This window comes from Triticum urartu, chromosome 5A (genome assembly GCF_056163025.1).
Source record: "Triticum urartu cultivar PI428250 chromosome 5A, HENAU_Tu73, whole genome shotgun sequence".
Taxonomy (NCBI): domain Eukaryota; kingdom Viridiplantae; phylum Streptophyta; class Magnoliopsida; order Poales; family Poaceae; genus Triticum; species Triticum urartu.
The window spans coordinates 572,325,412-572,348,493 of NC_141877.1; the positions used below are offsets into that span (position 1 = coordinate 572,325,412).

At 47.4% G+C, this 23,082-nt stretch overlaps 1 pseudogene; it reads left to right on the plus strand.

Moving 5' to 3' along the window:
* Positions 1–14,130: 14,130 nt before the first annotated feature.
* On the plus strand, positions 14,131–17,682 carry LOC147972970 (uncharacterized; annotated as a pseudogene).
* Positions 17,683–23,082: the final 5,400 nt, after the last annotated feature.

Sequence of the window (23,082 nt, forward strand, 5' to 3'; positions counted from 1 at the left end):
AGATTGTTGGGTTTTTAAACAATCCGGCAGACTCAACGCCGAACACAAGGGGCTCGACACACCAAGTGAAGACGAGGACGAACCCCAAAAGCAGAGTACCAGGAAACAAAAGAATTTCCCACAAGAAGTAAAAACAGTAAACTTACTCCACATAACAAAATGTGCGGCGCCCATAAAGGTACGCGCCCCACGGCCTATCCCAAAGGAATCCCGCCACTGGTTGTCAAAACCAATCATCTTTGATCATCTGGATTATTCTAGAAGTGTCAGGAACCCAGGTTGGACTGCCCTGGTACTCGATCCAATAATTGGCGGACTCCAGTTTTCAAATGTCCTTATGGACGGTGGCAGCGGACTCAACCTAATATATCAGGACTCAATCCGCCACATGGGGATCGACCCAAAAAGAATTCGCCACAGCAAAACCTCCTTTCAAGGAGTAACGCCAGGTCCGGACACCCATTGCATGGGTTTTCTCCGGCTCGAGGTTATTTTCGGCTCTGTCGATAACTTCCGTCGTGAAAAGCTGACTTTCCACATCGTCCCATTCTCAAGTCGCTATCAAGCACTACTGGGACGCGAAGCTTTCGCCCGCTTTAACGCAATACCGCATTATGCATCTCTTACGCTTAAGATGCCCGGTCCACGCGGCATCATCTCCTTAAAGGGGAAGCAGTGAGAACACCTCCCCTAAGCGGAGGATTGTGCGGCCGCTTTAACAGCCCCACAATACACTGGCTTCACCAGCCAGAACATCGGAACAGCTCATTAAGACCACGGACATGGATAGACGAGTCCGGCACAAAAGTATCATTGATAAAGACTTAGTGGCCATATCCCCCTGCACTAGGGGCTTCACACGTATAAAATAAGAGACAATAAAGCTCAATTTTTCATATTTTACTTTACACTTTGTTTATTTCATATAACTTTTGTTCGGCACGCCCCTTTTTCAACTTAGTTGCTCTCTTTTTACAGATGAACGTCGTGCTGCGCCCGTCCAGGATACGGCACAACGGAGACACAGGCGCAGACGTGCAGTAGGGACCCGTTCCAAGGATTCTTTCCAGATTAAGACCATGCATAAACCTTTTTTACTGTCTCTTGTTGATACACATCCCCTGGTTCTATGACCAAGGAGGAGGCTGGTGTCTTGGCATGTGGCCACGTCAGAATTCTTGCGCGTACCTGGACACTAGGGGCTTATACCTCAGAGCGTTACCTCGCCCGCTCTCATAAAGACCGAATACCTTAGGGATGTTCGGCGTCGCGAGTTTGGCCTTATATGCATCAGCTCCGAGTCATGATTTTGGTCAAATGTTGGGTTGCCCGGCTCCTGTGTTTGGCCGCCTTACGTTCCGCTCTATCGGCTAAGGCGGCACCAGGAGAACTACTGCGATTGTGCCCTGGTTCGGCCAGGCAAGCACCTCAGTAGAGAAAGCCGAAAACCGACTGTCATGATATGGCGTGAGACTGGTCAACCACTCGATGACTCTCCGAAATCTGTAGGATTCCTCCGCATTAACGAAGGGCCGTTTCCCGGCCAGGCACATACGCGCCCCGAATTCGGGCGAGCGCAGTCGCCACCAGGGGCTACCTAAATAGTCCCCTTGTCAAGCTCCTATGGCTAAGTGAAAGTGTTAAAGCATTATAGTCTGGTTGCCTAGCTCGCTACGCTATCACCTCCTTTGTAGGACCAAGACGTTGGATTAAGTGTGAAAATGCGCCTTCTGCGAGCACCCCCGCACTATGTGCGTGGGGGCTGAAGCCAATGACTGCAATCTTTTAGATTTTGTATATATATCTTAAAAACGGCCGCATGGGAGGTGTTCCAAATACTTGAAGGCAAAAGTATAAAAGGCTACTAAAATTCATCAAAATATTGCTTTATAATTACATATGCTATCAGAACATAGCATCCTTCGAGCACTGCGTCTCTATTACACGAGCGCCTTCAAGGACTTCATGAAAATAGTGCTCGGAGGGTACTCGGCTTTTGTCCGAATCTCGGGATGCAACAACAGTGGTCTCCATCTCTGCCCAGTATGTCTTGACACGGGCAAGAGCCATCCGTGCGCCCTCCATGCATGCTGACCTCTTCATCGCATTGATACGTGGCACCGTGTCAAGGAATTGCTGCACCAAGCTGAAATAACTCTTCGGCTCCGATCTCCCCGGCCACAGATGACCCAGGACGTACTTCATGGCGAGTCCGGACAATCTATTCAGTTCGGCCCATTGAGCCAGACGATCGTCCACTGCTAGTGGACGCTCTGGATTCTGGAACTGCGACTAGAAAAGCCTTTCCACTCCGCGATCTTCTTGATCTCAAAAGTATTCGGTCGCATCAGCAGCACTCGCTGCCAAATCCAGATAGGTGTCCTCCGCACTCCACATCCGGTCCAACGGAGCAAACTTCGGATCGCAAAACTTCCTCCGCAGCATAAAGGGCTTTCCAGCCGCAATCTGTCCGGCCTGACGCAGCTCCTCCTTCGCAGCTCTCATCGCAGAGCGAGCGTCCTTGGCATCAGCAACGGCCTTCTCTAAGTCCGTCTGTCTCGCCCGGTCTTCTTTCTCAAGAAACTTGCAACGGTCAGCAGCACTTTTTAACTTCACGGCCATCACGGCCATCTCCTTCTTGCTTCGGCAGTGAGCAGCATGTTCGGCTCTCAGCTCTTCAAGGGCCTTCTCGACAGCCGCATCACTTTTCCTGGCTTGTTCCTTAGCTCGGGCAAGTTCCGCCCGAAGACTCTCCACAGCGGCCGCACCATCTGCGTCAAGCACACACATTGTAAGATACTGGCATAAAGCTCCTCTTACCAGATGCCGCCCGAGGAATTGCATACCTTGAGCCTCATCAAGCCGCTCGTTGACGAGCGCGATGTCGGCATCTGCCACGTCAAGTTGCCGCTTTAGTTCGGCAAAATCATCAGTTCGGCTCGATTCCGGACACTTCGCCACCTGTATACAAAGGAAACATTTTTGACCTGGGATTATGATCCTCTGCGCGCCGTCAATTTTGACAACGCACAGAGTCTCAGGGGCTACTATCTACACAGGGCGCATCTTGTTTATGCACAACTGACAAAGAAGTACATTATCAAACGTACCTCAAAACCCGTCAGCAAACTTTTGACGGCCTCATGCAATCCGCTTTCCGCGGACGAAATCCTTCCAATCACCGTACCCATCAATGCACGGTGCTCCTCTGAGATAGAAGCTCGCCCCAGCAGAATCATCAGCTCCTCCGACCGCGCATCGGACGGCGCCGGACTCGTCCTATGACCTCCATCGAAGGCCGGACCCCGAGAACCTTGGGGGGACATATGGCTACCTTCCACCCCTGCCGGATTTGGAGAAACCCTCCGCGACGACACCTCAGGGTCGCCCGCCTCGCCAGGCGGTACGGCAGGGGGAGGCGTTCCACTCTCCATCATCTCCGGAAGAAGATCCCCCGAAGACGAACTCTGCTGAGAAGGGCTGAGGTCCGAGCTACAAAGTAAAATTTCGTTTAATCTTCTCAGATAAAAAGCAAGGATTTCTCTCATCCCTCTAAAGGAAAATCTTTCTCTACTTACGGCTCGCTGGAGGGCTGATCCCTTTGAGGGCGTAGTTCGGCCGAGGATCTCCTCGGCGTCGAACCCTCTGACGAGGACTTTTTCCCCCGCTTTGAGGCCATGGTCTCCGGGTCGTCAGAGGCGGCCCTCTTCTTCCCCTTAGGAGAGGAATTGTCGGTTCTTCCCTTCGGAGCAGCCTCCTTTGAGGAGGCCATAGTTTCCTTGTCCTCCCCCTCACTTCCCTCCAAAGGCACGATCTTCAACATCCTGACTAGCACGGGATCCGGCCTGGTCTCAGGAAGGGGAGCCAGACACCTGATCAGCTTTGCCTTCACTATCCACTCCTGTTTAAAAGGACAGCTCTTTTAGGGGTGAAATTATGACAATTTTATGGATAGCGAGTCCGGGCACAAGGTTACTTACTTGAGTATCCGGGCGATTGTAGCTTAAACCTGCATCCTCGGTCAAATCCGGACACATTGCTTGTGATCCGAAGAACACTTTATACATCTCCACGGGTGTTGCACCCATAAAATGCTGGAGAGCTCGTGGTCCCTCCGGATTAAACTCCCACAAACGAAGGGAGCAACGTTTGCCGGGCAGTGTTCGGCGAATCAGCATGACCTGCGTCACCTTGAGCAGGTTGAGGTCTCTTTCTAAGAGATCCCTAATGCGGCCCTGCAACAAGGGCACGTCTTTGGATAACCCCCAATCTAATCCTTTGTTGACCCATGACACTAGCCGTGGTGGGGGACCCGAGCGAAAGGCAGGAGGCGCCACCCACTTGGCGCTCCTGGGAGCGGTGATATAGAACCACTCTCGTTGCCACAAGCCGAGCTCCTGTTGAAAGGAGCCCTCGGGCCATGGAGCATCAGTATCCTTACTTATGACAGCGCCTCCGCACTCTGCGTGCCGTCCCTCGATCATCTTCGGCTCCACTCCAAAAGTCTTGAGCCATAATCCGAAGTGAGGAGTAACACGGAGGAACGCTTCGCACACAACAATGAATGAGGAAATGTGGAGGATGGACTCCGAAGCTAAATCATGAAATTCCAGCCCATAATAGAACATCAGCCCCCTCACGAAGGGATCCATCGGGAAGCCTAACCCCCGAAGGAAGTGAGACATGAACACTACGCTCTCACCGGGCTGGGACTGGGAATAGCCTGCCTTTGAGCAGGCAACCTATGCAAAATTTCGGCGGTCAAGAACTTAGCCTCCCTCAACTTTAGCACGTCCTCCTCCGTGACGGAGGAGGGCATCCATCGGTCTTGAAGGTCGGGACCGGACATTGTCGAAGGTCCGAAGCGCCTGGAATCTAGAGCCTAGGGTGTTGGAACTCGAGGCGACGGGCGAACTTGTTTTGAGATTGGAGAAAAGGAGTAAGGCCTTGGTCTCTTTATAAGAGGTTGAATACCAGGAGCCCTCCCCGTAACCGTTTGGGACTCGCCTTTAATCGAGAAGACATGCTAACGGGCACGATTGGGTTACCCACGTCTGTATTGATGAGAATCCCGTAAATAAAGGGGACACGATCTCTGCTTTGACAAGACGTGCCAAGGAAACCGCCTAGCAAAACACACTGAGGTGGAAAAGTGAAAATGATTCGAATAAAGGCTTGGCCGTAGTGTGATGTCGCGCTGCGGAATACGTCAGCAGATTAGATTTGTGTTGATATTATTCTCTCTGTGGAAATACATGGAAACTTATTTTGCAGAGCCGGACACTATTCTTGGTGTTTACAAACTTTTATGAAGAATTTGGAGGAGGAACCCACCTTGCAATGCCGAAGACAATCTACGCGCCGGACTCATCGTCATTGAAGCATGGTTTAGGGGCTACTGAGGGAGTCCTGGATTAGGGGGTGTTCGGGTAGCCGGACTATACCTTTAGCCGGACTCCAGGACTATGAAGATACAAGATTGAAGACTTCGTCCCGTGTCCGGATGGGACTTTCCTTGGCGTGGAAGGCAAGCTTGGCGATGCGGATATTCAAGATCTCGTACCATTGTAACCGACTTTGTGTAACCCTAACCCTCTCCGGTGTCTATATAAACCGGAGGGTTTTAGTCCGTAGGACAACTTCATCATACAACAATCATACCATAGGCTAGCTTTTAGGGTTTAGCCTCCTTGACCTCGTGGTAGATCTACTCTTGTACTACCCATATCATCAATATTAATCAAGCAGGACGTAGGGTTTTACCTGCATGAAGAGGGCCCGAACCTGGGTAAAACTTCGTGTTCCTTGCCTCCTATTACCATCAGGCCTAGACGCACAGTTCGGGACCCCCTACCCGAGATCCGCCGGTTTTGACACCGACAAGCATATTAATGCATATAAAATATCCAAAACAGATAATATAATAGCATGGAACAATAAAAAATTATAGATACGTTGGAGACGTATCAATTTCCTCTACATTTTTAGCACAACGACTCGAGAAAATAGAGGCATTTTTATCATGGCAACAAGACATAGCAAGCATATCATCATGATATGCAAGGACTATCAACACAAGCATGTGAAACATCTAGAGAGCTCGAAGTGTTCAAGTCCAAAGAAGGAGCATTGCAATAAGATAATGATGATGGATCATCAACAATAAGCCCATTATCATCATTGCAATGACCAACACTACTCACTATATCATTACCTTCTGGCAATCCACATGTAGGTGAAGTAGAAGAAGTTGAGAACACTATACGACCAGAGGTGGAGGGAGAACAATCTTTCCCACAAATCTTGGACACACCATATTTATCTTGAAGCTTTGTCCACAACTCATTAGCATCCCGAAACTGCATGAGTTGACATATAACTACATTGCTCAAAGCATCAATAAACGCATTAGAAGCTTGAGCATTGAGATAAGAGGTTTTCTGCATCCTCTAGAGATAATATTAAGCACGCGAATTACCTAAACATCAAAATTTGAGCCACCAAAACTAAGAGTGTTAAATAATCCTAATCTCATAGTCTATATCTTTACTCTCTAGGTAGTTAAGCCTAACAAAGAAAGATGAGGGTCTGATACCAATTGAAAGATTGTGGATGTCATCTACAGGGGGTGGGGTGAATCGGCGCTTTAAAATAATTACGATTTAGGCTTGAACAAATGTAGAATAAAACTAAATTTTAATTTGTCAAGCACAAAACCTAAAACAACTAGGCTCACATATGTGCACCGGCAACCAGTGGCGGAGCCAGGATTAGAGCAAGCCCCGGGCCCAAAAAAAATCGCCGCGAGGGAAAAACTCAACGTTCATAAGGCTTTTAGCTACCTCAAAAGATACCCAATACAAAATATTGCTCAATTGCATGAAAAATTTAAAATTTAAACTCAATGCTTAACGATACAACAAAATAGATAAAAACGTGACAAAAACTACAAAGAACAATATGTGATAAAAAATATTACCAATCAATGTTTTGCTTCATCAGTGCCTCCCTTAACCTCATCAATGGTGGAAGAAGATCCAACACCTTCAAGACATCAAAAGCAAAATTTCATAAGGGAATGCATACATATGAGTTGAAGAAAACCATATATGACTAGATACATAAGAGAAGGTCTCGCAAAAGAGATTTAAGTATAAGAAACCCTAAATATATGACTGGATACATCACAAACATTATTTCAATCAAATTTCAGTTCAGAGCAGTGTATACACCGATACAGGTAGACAGAACATGGTAAAAGTGGAAAGTATCAGGGCGGAAGACAGGGAAAGTATCAAAGAACAATACAAGGTGCCACAGCCGGCAGTGAAGTACCCAACAGGGGATCGCGTGCCATGCAGGCGAATGACGCACATGACAGGAGGGCGGCAGCCTGGAGAGGGGGCGGGTCGGTGGACGACGACGCCACGAAAAGAGCTCTGGAGAATGATCCAGAAAAAGAATCCTGAGTGCGACTCTTGGCGGTAGTCGCGCGAGCGCTGTGTGCTGCATCTCCTGTGCCTCGAGTTAGATCGGCATTTTTTGAAGAAAAAGTTAGATTGTGGTGGGATGGAGCGATGCGTGTCGTGCGTGCGTCCGCTTCAGGTAAGACAACCTGTGAAGTCTTTGGGCCTCCTTCTTTTCACCGAGCTGCACCCTAGGCCTGCAGAAAAACCAGTATGGTAATAGCCTGCTACATTTTCCACGCCCCGGGCCTGGGCCCTAGGTGCCCGGGGCCTAGCTCCGCCCCTGCCGGCAACTTATGCTAAGCAACATAATCAACTAAGTGATAGCAAGATATATATCATGAAATACTATGGCTATCACAAAGTAAAGTGCATAAGTAAAAGGCATGGGTAAGAGATAACCAAGGCATGTAGAGACGACGATGTATCCCAAAGTTCACACCCTTGCGGATGCTAATCTTTGTTTGGAGCAGTGTGGGGCACAATGCTCACCAAAAAAACCAACAGGCCCACAGTAATCTCCTCACTCCCTCGCACAACGCAAGATGTCATGATTCCACTAAGGGATCCTTGAGGACGACTATCGAACCCGTACAATTGGCAACCCTTGGGGGCGGTCATCGAACTCGTACACTTTGGCAAACTTTAGGGGCGGTGTCGTACATGATAACTATCGCATACACTATTCTGTGGTGCAACGTTTACTATGTGTACGACATAAGAAACAATATTGTAGGGAGTATGTATCACAAACAGTATTGTAGAAACAATTAATGATTATAAAGCATGTATGATAAGACGACTATCATAAACATTTAGTTTGCTCGCATCGTTTGTGATATTGTCTGACATCACACATGTTTTGCAAATGGTAAATGTGTGCATGGTCGCACATGTTTCCTCTCTGTGAACCGTGTCATATGATGTATATCACACACGTTGTGCTTTACAGACCATGTGCGTCGTAATGACCTGCAGAGCATAATTTCTCTATAATTTAATTGCTGCAATTTAAAATTGTACATAATTTGAATTTTAAAGTAGGCAATAACTTTATTCATATCCACTAGGTTCAACAACCAATGCACTATTCGATTGACAGGTACATATGTTCAAGAATTACATAAGCACCATAACAATGATGAACCAGGGTTGTATACTTGTATTAAGGACGGTAAAGAAAGAGGCCAAAGACATTCTGGTTGTTGAACAGAGTGAAGCAGAATGCCCATATTGTGCCCTCCTCCATGCCGAATGCACGGACGACTCTAGTCCAACCCCTTATGATGGTCGACAGTCCATCCTTCACTGTCTTCATGAGGACTTCTGGATAGTCATTACCAATGTTGAGGATATCGCTTATCGTTAGCATCTCGGTCAGCTGGAGATTAGAGATTAATCGAAAATTGATCGATTAATCGATTTTATCGGTCGGCTATTAATCAGCCATTTTTTGCAAATCCCAGGTTTCCAACACTAAAATATGTTATATTCAACACCAAAACAATATTGGGCAGAAGTGTTATCTTGATTCCTAGCCTTTGAATACTCGTATAATGACAAACAAAATAAGACAATAGTACATATAGCATAACAAGGTCCATAAAACACAAATAAACATAGTTTTTGCAAACATAGTGCTATGAATAGACCCGATTTATCGGTAGATTCCCGATAAATCGCTTGTCATAGCGATAAATTGGCCCAAATGATAAACGGTGAAGATAAGGCATAATCTTATTGGTCACCCCAAGAGTAGCGATAAATCGGATGATAAATCGCTGAATTGGAAGATTTTTTGAACAGTGATCATTACAATCGTAGAATACTTTAACCTTTGCATGTCCATCAATCATGTAGTTTGAGAGGTAGTCTTGAGTAAACCTGCAAAGGGGGAAGATTCAGACATTGTCATCTAACTCCCATTATGGGTAGTAAAAAGAAGGCTTCCGAGTTCCTACTTACCATCCTCCAATTCATTGTTGTCTTGGATGAAGTGTAAACAAATAGTTTATTTGCCCTCTTTTGACCCATTTCACTAACAACTTTTATCAGTTTCTTCACTTGATGCTGGTTCATGAATATCTCATTGCCCCATACGCAAAAAGGGTCGAAGCGCAGATCTTTACCAATGACATATGTACCTGCAAACACCACATTAATATTAGAAGCTAAACTGTAATTGGACAATGATGTAGTACAACACTCTCTCCATGTCATTATATACGATCTTATTACATCCAATATACTCACATATTGGATGAATTAAAATCTTATGTTATGGAACGGAGGGAATATGTATAAGCCATGAGATGAAACTAATCTCGATAGAAAACAATCATAAGTTTGTTGAAAAAGAACAACACACCGTTATCTTTGTTGTCAAACCAATTAGCCAATTCATCTATATATGAACTGAAGGTTCAATTTCTATACACCTCCAGAATCATGATAGTTTTCCTATGGGTTCTACCATCTAGGCGTTGCTCCTAAAGGTATTCACATGCTCTATCTGTAAACGTCTTAGTGGATTGTACGCAAATTGTGTTAATTACTGTTATTACCATTTTTCTTAAAGCAATTATAAGCTCCCTTAACAGGCGATTTATGTTTGCCTTATGTTGCCACATTATTTTTGTCATACTTGTCACATTTGCCTAACTTGAGTTAGTCAAATTGTTAGCCATACTTTGACTTGCCTATAAAGGAATCTTGTCAAACTTTTTGTGTCTATAACATATGGGGTTCACTACTCATAAAAAAATCCTTGCCTTAAGTGTGGCTAGAATCAAACACCCACCTAATTAGATCAAACTTGTCTAAGATGAGATATGGCAAAGTGTAGCAATATGTGGCTAGAAACCAAACAGCCCCTTAGTAATTCCTGTTTCCGCCACTGACGCCATGTTACGTCGAGAACAATATATTGAATGTAAGCTATCTGTAGCGGCTAAGTTTGTGAATTATGGTTATGTCGAAACCTTTTGGCAAGGGATAGTTTGAGACCAACAGTATATATATCAATGTTTTAAATAGCAGGCTATCGAAAATAGCGGCAGCCCTCCGGCTGATAATGACAGGCTGTGCGCGCCGTTTACAGACAAGGAGATCTCTGATGCATTGTTTCAAATTGGGCCTTTGAAGGCACCAGGGCCAGATGGCTTTCCCGCTCGTTTCTTTCAGCGGAATTGGAGTATGGTGAAGGAGGGAGTGATGGCTGCGGTCAGAGAGTTTTTCAATTCTGGTGTTATGCCTGAGGGGGTTAATGATACATCAATTGTGCTCATTCCAAAAATATCCAATCCCTTAAGGATGTCGGACTATAGGCCAATAAGTCTTTGTAATGTCACGTATAAGGTAATTTCAAAGTGCCTTGTTAACAGATTAAGACCTTTGTTAGATGACATAATCTTGGTGGAGCAAAGTGCTTTCATACCAGGCAGGATGATTATAGACAATGCTCTGATTGCTTTCGAGTGCTTGCATTATATTAAACAAGAGAAGGATCCCTCAAGGAGTTTTTGTACATATAAGCTGGACTTGTCAAAAGCTTATGATAGAGTTGATTGGGCTTTATTGAAGTAGGTGATGCAAAGGTTAGGGTTCTCTCACAGATGGATTGATTGGATAATGGCGTGTGTCACATCGGTGAGGTATTCAATTAAATTAAATGGAACTCTCCTGGATTCATTTGCACCGTCGCGTGGGCTACGGCAAGGAGACCCACTCTCTCCATTTTTATTCTTATTTGTGGCAGATGGACTTTCAGCTATTTTGAAAAGCAAGGTGCAAGCCGGCGCTATTGTTCCCGTGAAAATTTGTAGGAGAGCCCCGGGCATATCCCACTTGTTGTTTGCAGATGATACCATGTTGTTCTTTCAGGCTTCGAGGGATCAAGCGGAGCAGGTTAAAGCATCTTTGGATCTTTATAGTATGGCCACAGGGCAAAGTTTGAACTATGACAAGTGCTCTATTTTCTTCGGGGAATCTTGCCCGGCCCCCTTTCAGGAGCAGGTCAGGGATGTTCTAAATGTCAAAAGCATGGTTTTTGAGGAGAAGTACTTGGGTCTCCCCACACCCGAGGGTCGCATGTCTAAAGGGAAGTTTCAGAATCTTGAGACAAGCCTCACCAAAAGACTTGTCCAGTGGGGAGATGGATTGTTGGCGCAGCCAGGGAGGGAAGTACTTATAAAGTTTGTCGCCCAAGCTTTACCCACATATATAATGGGAGTGTTTAAGCTTCCGTTCTCGATGTGCGATGATCTCACTAGAATGGTGAGGAACTTGTATTGGGGGTCGGAGAAGGGGAAGAGGAAGGTGCATTGGAAGGGTTGGGATCATCTTATGCAACCAAAAGATAGAGGCAGAATCGGTTTCCAAGATTTTCGTTTATTCAACCAAGCCCTGCTAGCTCGCCAAGCTTGGAGGTTGATCATAAGGCCGGATAGCTTGTGCGCCCGTCTTCTCAAATCCAAATACTACCCGGCGGGCAAGTTAGAGGACACGGTGTTTGCTGGTAACGCCTCATCTTCATGGCAGACTATTAGCCATGGTTTGGAGTTGTTAAAGAAAGGCTTGATTTGGAGAATAGGTGATGGGAGAAGCATTCGGGTGTGGCATGATAGCTGGATACCAAGGCCTTTCTCTTACAAACCGATCACGAGGCAGGGTGTCTGTCGCATTCGATATGTGTCCGATCTTTTGAATGACAATGGGACCTGAAAAGTTCAAACTCAGAACCAATATTTCATGCAAGCAGATGTGATGGAGATTCTGAAGATCAGGGTGTCACCTAGGCGTGGCGAGGATGTTCTTGCATGGGGGCCGGACAAGTTGGGTGTCTTCTCCGTGAAGAGTGCATATCACTTGGCGTTCGACGAGATACACAGGTCCAATACAGTATCCTCTAGTTTGTCGCCGACCGGAGCAAGAAGCTGTTGGAAGTTCATCTGGAGTTGTGGTGCTCCGCCAATAGTGGCAAATTTTGCATGGAGGGTCGCGACCGATGGACTGCCAACGTGGAAAAATAAGCATAAGATTGGATTGGAGACCACAAGTGTTTGCCCGGTTTGTGGAGTAGACACGGAGGATAACTTTCACCCGTTCGTTCGCTGCCAGTTTGGGAGGGATCTATATTTGAGTATGGCCAAAGTCTGGAGATTACCTCAGATACAGTCAATTGTTAACTGTGGTAGGGAGTGGCTACTGCAAGTTCTCGCACCTATGAGTGATATTGAGAGGTGTATGATTCTTCTTGTGTTCTGGAGAAGTTGGTACATACGCAATGAGGTGGTTCATCATAGACCGGCATCGCAGATGGAAGTATCGGTCCGATTCCTGCAGAGTTACCTTCACTCTCTGATGGCCATCAAGAACGATAAAGGTGTGGATTCGGTGAAAGGGAAAGCCAGCATGATGAAGGATAATGGTCTTCAAACGGCTGCTCTTACGGCTAAGTTGCCTGTATGGGAAAAACCGAAGCATGGGTGGACAAAACTAAACACGGATGGAGCTTTTGTGTCATGTGAAGATGCTAGGGCGGGCATGATCTTGAGAGATGAGTCAGGAGGAATCATCTTCTCCGCATGCAGGGCGCTATGGGTCTGCCGAGATGTGCTGGAGGCTGAGCTTCTCGCTTGCTTGGAGGGGCTGTCCTCTTCGGTCCAACGCACAACGCTGCCGATACAAGTTGAGCTTGACTCTTCTGCTGCGGTGACCATGATCACATGTGGAGATATCGATCGTTCGATCTACTCGTCTTTAGTTAATGAGATTAGAGATTTATTAAGTCATCATCAAACCTGTATTACTCATGTCACTCGTTCACGGAATAAGGCGAGCGACTTGCTAGCTTCTTTTGGTCGCCTAAATTAAGAACAGTAAAACCGCACTTAATCCCTGCCCTCTCACGAATTAAGCTTTCTTGACCGTTTGATTTAGTCTGGTGGGAAATCCTGATCGTTCGATCATTCCTTGATGCCGTGTTTACCTCGAAATGGGCTACAGGCCATAAGGGCAGCTACTCTGATGACTTTTTTGGAGCCTTGTGGTTGATTGGGCCTCCATGCTCAGCCCAAGATCGCGAACGGACACAGGGCTCTCATCTGTGTAATAAAAAGAAAAAAATGCTTGAGAGAGGAACGGATCAAGGGAGAGGGTGCATCGAGCGCTGGATACAAGGACGCAGGCGACCTGCGGTGGGATCCAGCCGAGGCGCGAGAGGATCCGGGTGTCACGCCTGCAGATGGCGATCTGCAGCGGACTGCAAGTGCAGTTCAGTTAGCAGATGCTAACTGAACTGCAACCGTGTGTTGGGCCTGAGGCCATGTAATGTGTGTGTGTGTGTTGGGTTGCGGCCTAGGGCGAGCCCAGAGGGCAACTACTTATTGTGCGGTGATGGAATGATGAGGCAGCGAGTAATCAGAATCAAATCTTCTTTCTCCTTCTCACCTTTCTCCTCACCTGCTCTCCTCACCTACCCGATCCGATCTCGATCCCCTCTCACCCCCTCTTCGTTGGGTCGTGACAATTTGGTACTCAGAGCCTAGATTTTTTTTCCACCCCCTCGCCGCCGCGGTTCTCATATCCTCTCGGTCGCCGGTAACATCCACCGGGTCAGGTGCAAGCCGCTTCGGCGAGTTTGCACGAAATCCTGCTTGGGGTACGGTTGATTTGGAGCGAGACCACGGCGCCATCCAAACCCTTGGCGCAGCCCCGCCGCGTTCTCGAAGCGATGTCAGAGACCACCGACAAGCTGCAGACCTTGCTGGAGTCGGCCATCCGCCGCCTCGATGCGAACCAGAAGACGGCCGACGAGCGACACCAGGCACAGCTCTCCTACAACGAGCAGGTCTCCACTGAGCTCAAGCACCTCTCCAAGCAGATCGATCTCACGCAGGCAGATGTGGATGAGGCGCGCAAGGCCGCGCCCACGGTCGACCCCTCCGCCACGCACCACACCACCATGTCCCTAGCGGCGGGCTCCTCTGCACCACCACCACCACCACCGCCACCGCCACCGTCGTCTCGGACCGCACCTCCCCCGCTCTACACAGATGGAGCAGCCCAGCTGCCCTTCGCGCGGCTTGTCAACCACGGCCCGCCTCTGCTACTCCAACCTTCCCCAACGGCTTCAGATCGGGAGCGCGGGACAGATCTCTACACCAAGCCGCCGAAGCATGATTTTCCGTGGTTCGACGGCGATGCCACGCGCATCTGGCTCGAGCGTTGTGTCTCCTACTTCGAGTTGTACCGCGTGCCACCGCACAGCTGGGTCACCACGGCCTCGCTGTACATGGATGGCTTGGCAGCGATGTGGCTACAGGCTCATCGTCAGAAACATTCAGGGTTGTCGTGGACAGCCTTTCGTGTGGTAGTGGAAGAGGAATTTGGGCCAGAGGAGTTTGAAGCACAGATGCATCAGTTGGTTCAGTTGTGGCAGACTGGGAGCGTGCAAGAATATCGACAGCAATTCGAGACATCGATGTATCATCTGCTGTCATTGGATCCGCATTTGAGCCCACAGTTTTTCATCTCTCAGTTTCTGCTCGGGCTCAAGGATGAGCTTCGTCTGGGCGTCCGTCTGCAAGCTCCTACCAGCATCACTCGAGCTGCCGTTTTCGCAAGAATGCAGGAAGAGGAAATCTAGCGACAACGCGCACAGCGACAGCGGGTCGTACCAGTGGGTCGTCCACCTCCACAAGCAGCAACAGTAGCCCCCAATCCAGCTCGGGCAGCAGCACAACAGCGCCCAGCGAATGATGAATTTGCTCGGGAACGGCAGTTAAGAGAATTCCGACGAGCTAATGGACTGTGTTTCCGCTGTGGGGATAAATACTCCCGTGAGCATCAGTGCAAACGCACAGGACAGATTCTGATGATTGAAGTGGGCGAATTCAGAGAAATTCTGCCAGACGACACGGTGCACGCGCTGCAACTATTGGATGCACCCGTGCAGCAAGAACCAGAATGCTGCTCTTTGAGCCAGCATACTATGTCTGGCGAGGAAGGGTCATCCACAATTCGTCTACGCGCCCAAGTGGGCGATAAGATCATGCTGCTGCTAGTCGATTCGGGAAGTTCCCACAGCTTCATTAGCGAAAATTTCACCGCTCGAATTGCTGCTAAGACGGAAGAACTACCTCCTGTGTCAGTTCGTGTGGTGAATGGACAGCGGCTGCGCTGCAACAAGCTGGTGCGCAAATTGGCCTGGACAGTGCCTGGCCACACCTTCAACACTGATCTCCGAGTGTTACCACTTAGTGCATACGATGGCGTTTTGGGCATTGACTGGCTCTCCGCCCATAGTCCGATGTGGTGCCACTTGGAACTGAAGACAATTCAGTTTGACACCGGGGGTAAGACCGTGAAACTATAAGGAGTAAAAACCACCAATCTGTCTCGCACTGCCGAGCTGGATGCTTATGAGCTTCATCGCATGGAAGTGGCAAACGACATCTGGACAGCGGCCCTTGTCACCGTGGAGAAAACTGACGAAACACCACTCGCACCAATCCCAGCCAGTATTCAGAAAGTTCTGCACGAATATCAGGACGTGTTTGCTGAACCAAACACCCTGCCCCCGTGACGTCAGTACGACCACAGCATCAACTTGGAGCCAGGCACCACACCTATCAACACAAAGCCGTACCGCTACTCGCCGGCACAGAAGGATGAAATCGAGCGGCAAGTTCAGGAGATGCTCGACTCGGGTCTCATCGCGCACAACATGAGTCCCTACGTCGCGCCCGTGCTGCTCGTGAAAAAGAAGGACGGCAGCTGGCGATTCTGTGTTGATTTTCGACGTTTGAATACAACAACAGTGAAAAACAAGTTTCCCTTGCCTGTGGTCGATGAGCTGCTCGATGAACTGGCCGGGGCCAAATACTTCTCCAAGATTGACTTGCGCGCAGGATACCACCAAATCCGTATGCGGGAAGAGGACGAAGAGAAAACAGCTTTCAAGACACATCACGGCCATTACCATTTCCGCGTCATGCCATTCGGGTTGTGCAACGCGCCAGCTACGTTTCAGTGCTTGATGAACACTGTCTTCGGCCGCTACGTTCGTAAGTTCATCATTATTTTCTTGGATGACATCTTGGTTTTCAGCATAGACCTGCAGGAACACGAAGAACACATGCGCCTCACTCTGGACCTCCTCCCCGAAAATCAACTGTTCGCCAAGGCCAACAAGTGTTCGTTCGCACAAACAAGTATTGAGTACCTGGGGCACATGATCTCACAAGACGGCGTCGCCACCGACACAAGCAAGACCAGTGCAATGCAGGCCTGGCCCGTGCCCTCGACACCAACCGAGCTACACGGGTTCCTAGGGTTGACAGGGTACTACCGCAAATTCGTTCCTCATTATGGCATCATCGCCAAGCCCTTGACGCAGCTCCTCTCGAAGAAAGGATTCGTCTGGGACAACAAGGCACAACAAGCATTTGACACGCTCAAGCAGGCGATGATGAGCACGCCGGTCTTGGCGCTTCCCAACTTCACGCGCCCGTTCGCCATCGAGACCGATGCCTGCGACACTGGCGTGGGCGCGGTGCTCACCCAAGACGGCCATCCTGCCGCCTACCTCAGCAAAGCTCTCGGGGTGCGAAACCAAAAGCTTTCCACGTATGAAAAAGAATTCCTCGCCGTGATGATGGCCATTGACAAGTGGCGGCCATATCTGCAACGTGCCCCGTTCGAAATCGTCACCGGCCACAAGAGCTTGTGCGCATTGGGAGATCAGCAGTTGGTCACTGACCTGCAACGCAAGGCCATGTCGAAGATGGTGGGCCTTCAATTCTCTTTCCGTTACAAGAAAGGCGTCGACAACGGCGCCGCCGATGCCATGTCTCGCGTCGGCCACCTACTGGCACTCGACGCGCTCTCGATGTGCCAGCCCCAGTGGCTGCAAGAGGTGGCGAACTCCTACGAAACCGATCCCGAGTCGCAAGAATTGCTCGCTAAGCTCGCGGTTGTGGGCGAGGACGACCAAGGCCGAGCACTGCAGAACGGAGTAATTCGCCAGCGGGGGCGCCTGTGGATCGGCGCCAACTCCGCGCTCCAGACCAAGCTCATCGCCGCGCTTCATCACAGCGTGGTGGGGGGCCACTCCGGCACTACGGCCACCTACCACCGCGTACGCAAGCTCTTCGCCTGGCCTGGCCTCAAGCGCGTCGTGGAGGACTTCGTTCGCCAGTGTGGCATCTGCTAGCATGCCAAGCATGAGAACAAGCACCCGGCCGGCAAGCTGCAACCTCTGCCGATTCCTGACGCGCCATGGCAAGACATGACCATGGACTTCGTCGAGGGTCTACCCAAATCTGAAGGTTGCGACTCCATCATGGTCGTCGTCGATCGGCTCACCAAGTTCGCGCACTTTGTGCCGCTCCATCACCCCTTCACCGCGGCGCAGGTGGCCCGCGCATTCTGGGAGCACGTCATCAAGTTGCACGGCGTCCCTCGCTCCATCGTCTCCGATCGAGACAAAATCTTCACCAGCACAATGTGGCGCGAACTGCTCGCCACGGCCGGCACCAAGCTTCTCTACTCCACCGCCTACCATCCCCAGACGGACGGCCAGACGGAACGAGTCAACCAGTGCCTCGAGATGTACCTTCGATGCGCCGTCCACGACACCCCACGGCAATGGAGCAAGTGGTTGCCGGCAGCAGAGTTCTGGTACAACTCCACACATCACACATCTCTCAAGTGCTCACCCTTCCGGGCACTCTACGGTGTCGACCCCAACCTGGACGGACTGCCGCACTTCAACACCGACTCGACTCCGAGTGCGCCCGCGGATGACCTGGACTGGGTTGTGCACACGGAACGCCTCCGTGCCCAGCTTGCCAGAGCACAGACGCGCTTCAAGAAGCAGGCCGATCGTCACCGTGCCGAGCGCGCATTCGACGTCGGCGAACAAGTGTTACTCAAGCTACAACCGTATGCGCAATCATCCATCGTCAATCGCCCATGCCGGAAGCTCTCCTACAAGTTCTACGGGCCATTCACGGTGACTGAACGGATCGGCACCTTGGCGTACTGCCTTCAACTGCCAGCGGACAGCCGCATTCATCCGGTATTCCATGTCTCCCAATTGAAGCCTCACACCCCTGACTACACTCCTGTCTTCTCGGAGCTGCCGCAAGTACCAGACCTGGTCGCTGGTGATGCAGAACCAGTGGCCATATTGGAGCGTCGTATGATGAAGAAGGGCGACGCACCAGTAATCCAACTGCAAGTTCAGTGGTCCAACCGACCGCCGACTGCCACAACCTGGGAAGACTACGACGTTCTCAAGGAGCAATACCCATTGGCCTGCATCTGGGAGGAAGCTCCTTCTCAAGATGGGGGCAATGTCACGCCTGCAGATGGCGATCTGCAGCGGACTGCAAGTGTAGTTCAGTTAGCAGATGCTAACTGAACCGCAATTGTGTGTTGGGCCTGAGGCCATGTAATGTGTGTGTGTTGGGTTGCGGCCCAGGGCGAGCCCAGAGGGCAACTACTTATTGTGCGGTGATCGAATGATGAGGCAGCGAGTAATCAGAATCAAATCTTCTTTCTCCTTCTCACCTTTCTCCTCACCTGCTCTCCTCACCTACCCGATCCGATCTCGATCCCCTCTCACCCCCTCTTCGTTGGGTCGTGACACCGGGGCCGGTCGATCTAGCCGTCAGGAGATCCGCCAGCGAGGCAGAAAAGGGGTAATGGCGCCTCATCTTTTGGAAACTGCTCCGCTCAGACTTCAAACACACAATTACACTTCAGTTTCTAATCACGCATAGACAGAGATTGATGAGGATGCAGTGCGCGGAGCAGCCGTTTCTACAGAACATTAGTGCATTAATGGAGTGGGGTTGCGCCTCAAGACGGATGGTGGAGGTCAGGTACCTACATATGCTCTGTCTGGTCACCCAGGTTCTTCTCCCTTCTTCCTCCAGCAGTACTGCAGTAGCATCAAGAGCTACGCTTCTCCACTATGTCGCCCCTCATCTTCAATTTTGATGCAGATTTCCCTTTCCCAATACAATCCCTTGGCACTTAATATATATACTCTGGTCGGGCTCCTACTGATGCTGATTTCCGCTTTTAATTTGTTGCAGTTATTGTCGCCCAAGTGTTTGTGATTGCTTCTAGCTTATTGGTTCAACAAATTTCTGCAGGGTGTTTCTGGGGTTATTTTTGTTCCTGAATTCTAAAACTGAGGATCCCAATGGCTGCTCAAAGGTTAGTTTAGTCGAATTTCATATTTTATTCCATAGTCAGTGTGTTCATACGATTGCTTACTTTCCATTTTTATCTGTTCGTAAATATTCATGACATGCTACTGTCCACTATTATTTTCGCTATATATATGCATGATGCATCAGGTTATTTAGGACGGTAGATCCTTAGATGCATGCATAATCTTGTTGTACACAGTCTTAGTTTGTTCCTATATGAAAAATGACATATATAATGTCTGTACAGTTCTTTGAAAGAAGAAAGGATTGTTGAATGTTTGGTGCTTCCAGTATGTGCCTGATTGTGGAGGAGATGTTGGAGATGGGGATGTGGCTTCTCCTACTTCAGAATGTAGCGTAATTAAATGGCTTCTTGCATTCCAGTTAAGTAAAGTCTCTTTTGCACTCTATCTGCATCTTTCTCCTTTGGGGGTATTGGAATTATTTTTAGTATGATTGAATTGATTGTTAAGTGCGCAATGTATGTTTGTGATAGGTTTATAGCCGATTCTTTATTTTTTACAAAGTTGAGCAGAAAGAACAAGAGCAAAGCCTTTTGTTTCCAAAGCCTACCCAGCCTGACAACTTTTGAATGATCTAACCCCGAAGCAAGATTTGTACATAAATTGCTATGATGGGCCAACTAAAGATCCAACTCAAGTACCCTTCTTCCGAGTTTAAGGAGAGAACTGTCTTGATGAACCCGTTTTCACCGCACACCGGCCCCATTCAATCTTTTCTACTGGACCGAACCACCGCAGAAACTAGGTAAGAGGAATCAAAGAAATGTGAGTATAAGACATGATGTTAACATCATTTCTATGAATTTCATTTCTTGTACTATTGTACCTAAACATTTCTCTCTTAATAATAGGAAAAACCTCAAATTTAAATATGGTAACACTAGCACTATATCTTATTTTTGTTTATAGATGTAAAGATATGTATGTAGAACTATTTTATATTGCTCTCATGTCTGCTTTACCCACAACCTATTTATCATGATGTATCTACCATTCTCAAACTTTGTATTGCAAATTTCTGCAACATTTTGCTATAGAGTTATTTTGGGAGCCAAAACAGTAGATGATCAATCACAAAAAAATGTTCCCATCAGCCATCCTAATTTAAATCACATACACTTGATACCACGATACCACGACTTGAACCAACACGTCTGCATGTGCTCTCAGATGAATAGTAAATTCAAAATAAATAGTAAATAAAATTGAAAAATTCTGTCTTCTTGTGTACATGTTCCTGTGTTCCTGTTAGTGTAACAAGCGTGCTCGACAATTTTCATGCGAAACGGGATAGCAGTACTTCGTTGGTGAAAAAACAAAATTAAGTGTAAAATTCGGTATTCAACTTTTTTTTGCACGGGTCAACAAAATTGGGCGCAGGAGCATATACTCCCAAGAGCCAAACTGGATTTCCTCGAACACACTACTTTCTTGCAAACCAACTGGATTTCTCTCTGTAGTTACATAGTATTATTGTAGATTGACCGGCTCCTCTCCCTTATTACATATCATTTTTTGTGAGTCCCGATTACATATCATTGTGTTGAAAAAATCAAGCGGAGACAAAAACAACCTACAAGGAAGCCTAATACATCAAACAAAGTATATAAATTACTTCAAGTCCCTAAAAATAAAATTAAGAATAGACGGGCGCAGCAACGCACGCCATTAACAATCTAGTAAAATGAAAAGCAAGACTGAGGGGATGTCCTAAAGAAGTGTCATCCTAATCGGCTCCTTCTGTGCCGGTTAGGGGATCTGGCACCCATGCGCAAGCAAAAATGGGCCGGCCCAGCAGACGGGCGAGCGATGGCTCGTGAGGGCGCAACTGCTTCGCTCGGTCAATGGTTGACTATTCCATAGTTGACCACCTCACTGGTCAACAATTGATTCTTTAAAAAAATCAATAAATCCAAGAAAACGCAAAAACAAGGAAAAGTTTGCCAATTTAGAAAAATTATGAATTTGAAAATTTTGCGATTATGAAAAAATGTTGACGAATTTTTAAAAAGTTCACGTAATGGGAAAAAGGTCCAAAGATTTTAAATAGTTCAATGCTTTTCAAAAAAAGTTCATGAATTTGGAAAATCTTCACAAATTTGAAAAATAGTAATCACGGATTTGAAAAAAGTTCGCTGATTGGACAAAACAGCTCATAGATTTGAAAGTTTGAGGATTTGTTTAAAAAGTTAGACTATTGAAAAAATTCACCAATTTTGAAACAAAGTTCATGAATCTAAAAAAGTTCATGTGGTTTTAAAAAAAGCTCAAAAATTAAAGAAACTTCTTGATTTTGAAAAAGGACCATACTTATAGAAAACATTAAAAAATGAAAAGACAGAAAATGAAAAAAAATGGCAGCAGAAAACACACCAGAGTTCTTAAATGGGTTGGCCCTCTAAGTCGAATGGGGTGTGTGCCCGTTAGTGAAATACAATAAAACCGGGCCAACTCCTGTTTGGCGCCTTGTGCGCCCGTTAATGTGTTATCCGGAAACTGGCACACACCCCATTCGCCGAGCCAGACCATTTTTATCTTTTCTATTAACCTTCAAAAAGAGGCGTGTCCGACGAGATTCCAACTCCTGACCATCTTGTTTAGTATACCTCACATTCTTAAAAAAGAAAACAAGGACATCTCACATGTTGTGAGTACTTACTTATTTTTTCTTCTTTCTTCTTTCTTCTGTCCGCGGAAGCTCCCAGTTTTGAAAATCTTTCCAAACTGGTTTTCCCAGTTCGCAAAATTGAAGATTTGTTTTAAAAAATGATGATTTTTTTCAAACTTGTGGATACTTTTCCAAAATCGATGAACTTGTGCAAATTCGTGAACTTTTGCAAAATCTATGAACTTTTTCCCTACAATATTTGAACGTTTTTCGAATTCCATGAACTTTTTTCCGTACTCGTGAACTTTTTATTGCAAATCTATGAACTTTTTTTCAAATCCATGTTTTTTCAAAAAAAAATCTGAAATGTTCAGATTTATTTTTCACAAAGGTCAAAACAATTGTCTGCTCAACAACTGACCAGTTAACGGCTGCCGATCAACCATTGACCTGAGTGATCAAATAATAAGCTACGTACCAAGTGATTGAAGAGACAAGATATTCAAGCGACGCAAGGGACCATTCACAAGCGAAGGGGATGAGTCAGCAAAGACAAAGAGATAAAGGTTAAGGCAAGGGGAAGTGCTTCTCATGTGGCCTGCGGGGGTACACGTGTTGAGGAGTCAAGGCGTCTGATTACACGATTGGAATCCTCTACCTTTGACATACTACATTAATTTGGAAGGTTACTGCATTATATAGAGTTCTAATACATTATATGGAGCATTAATATTGAGTTTTAGTGCACTACATTAATT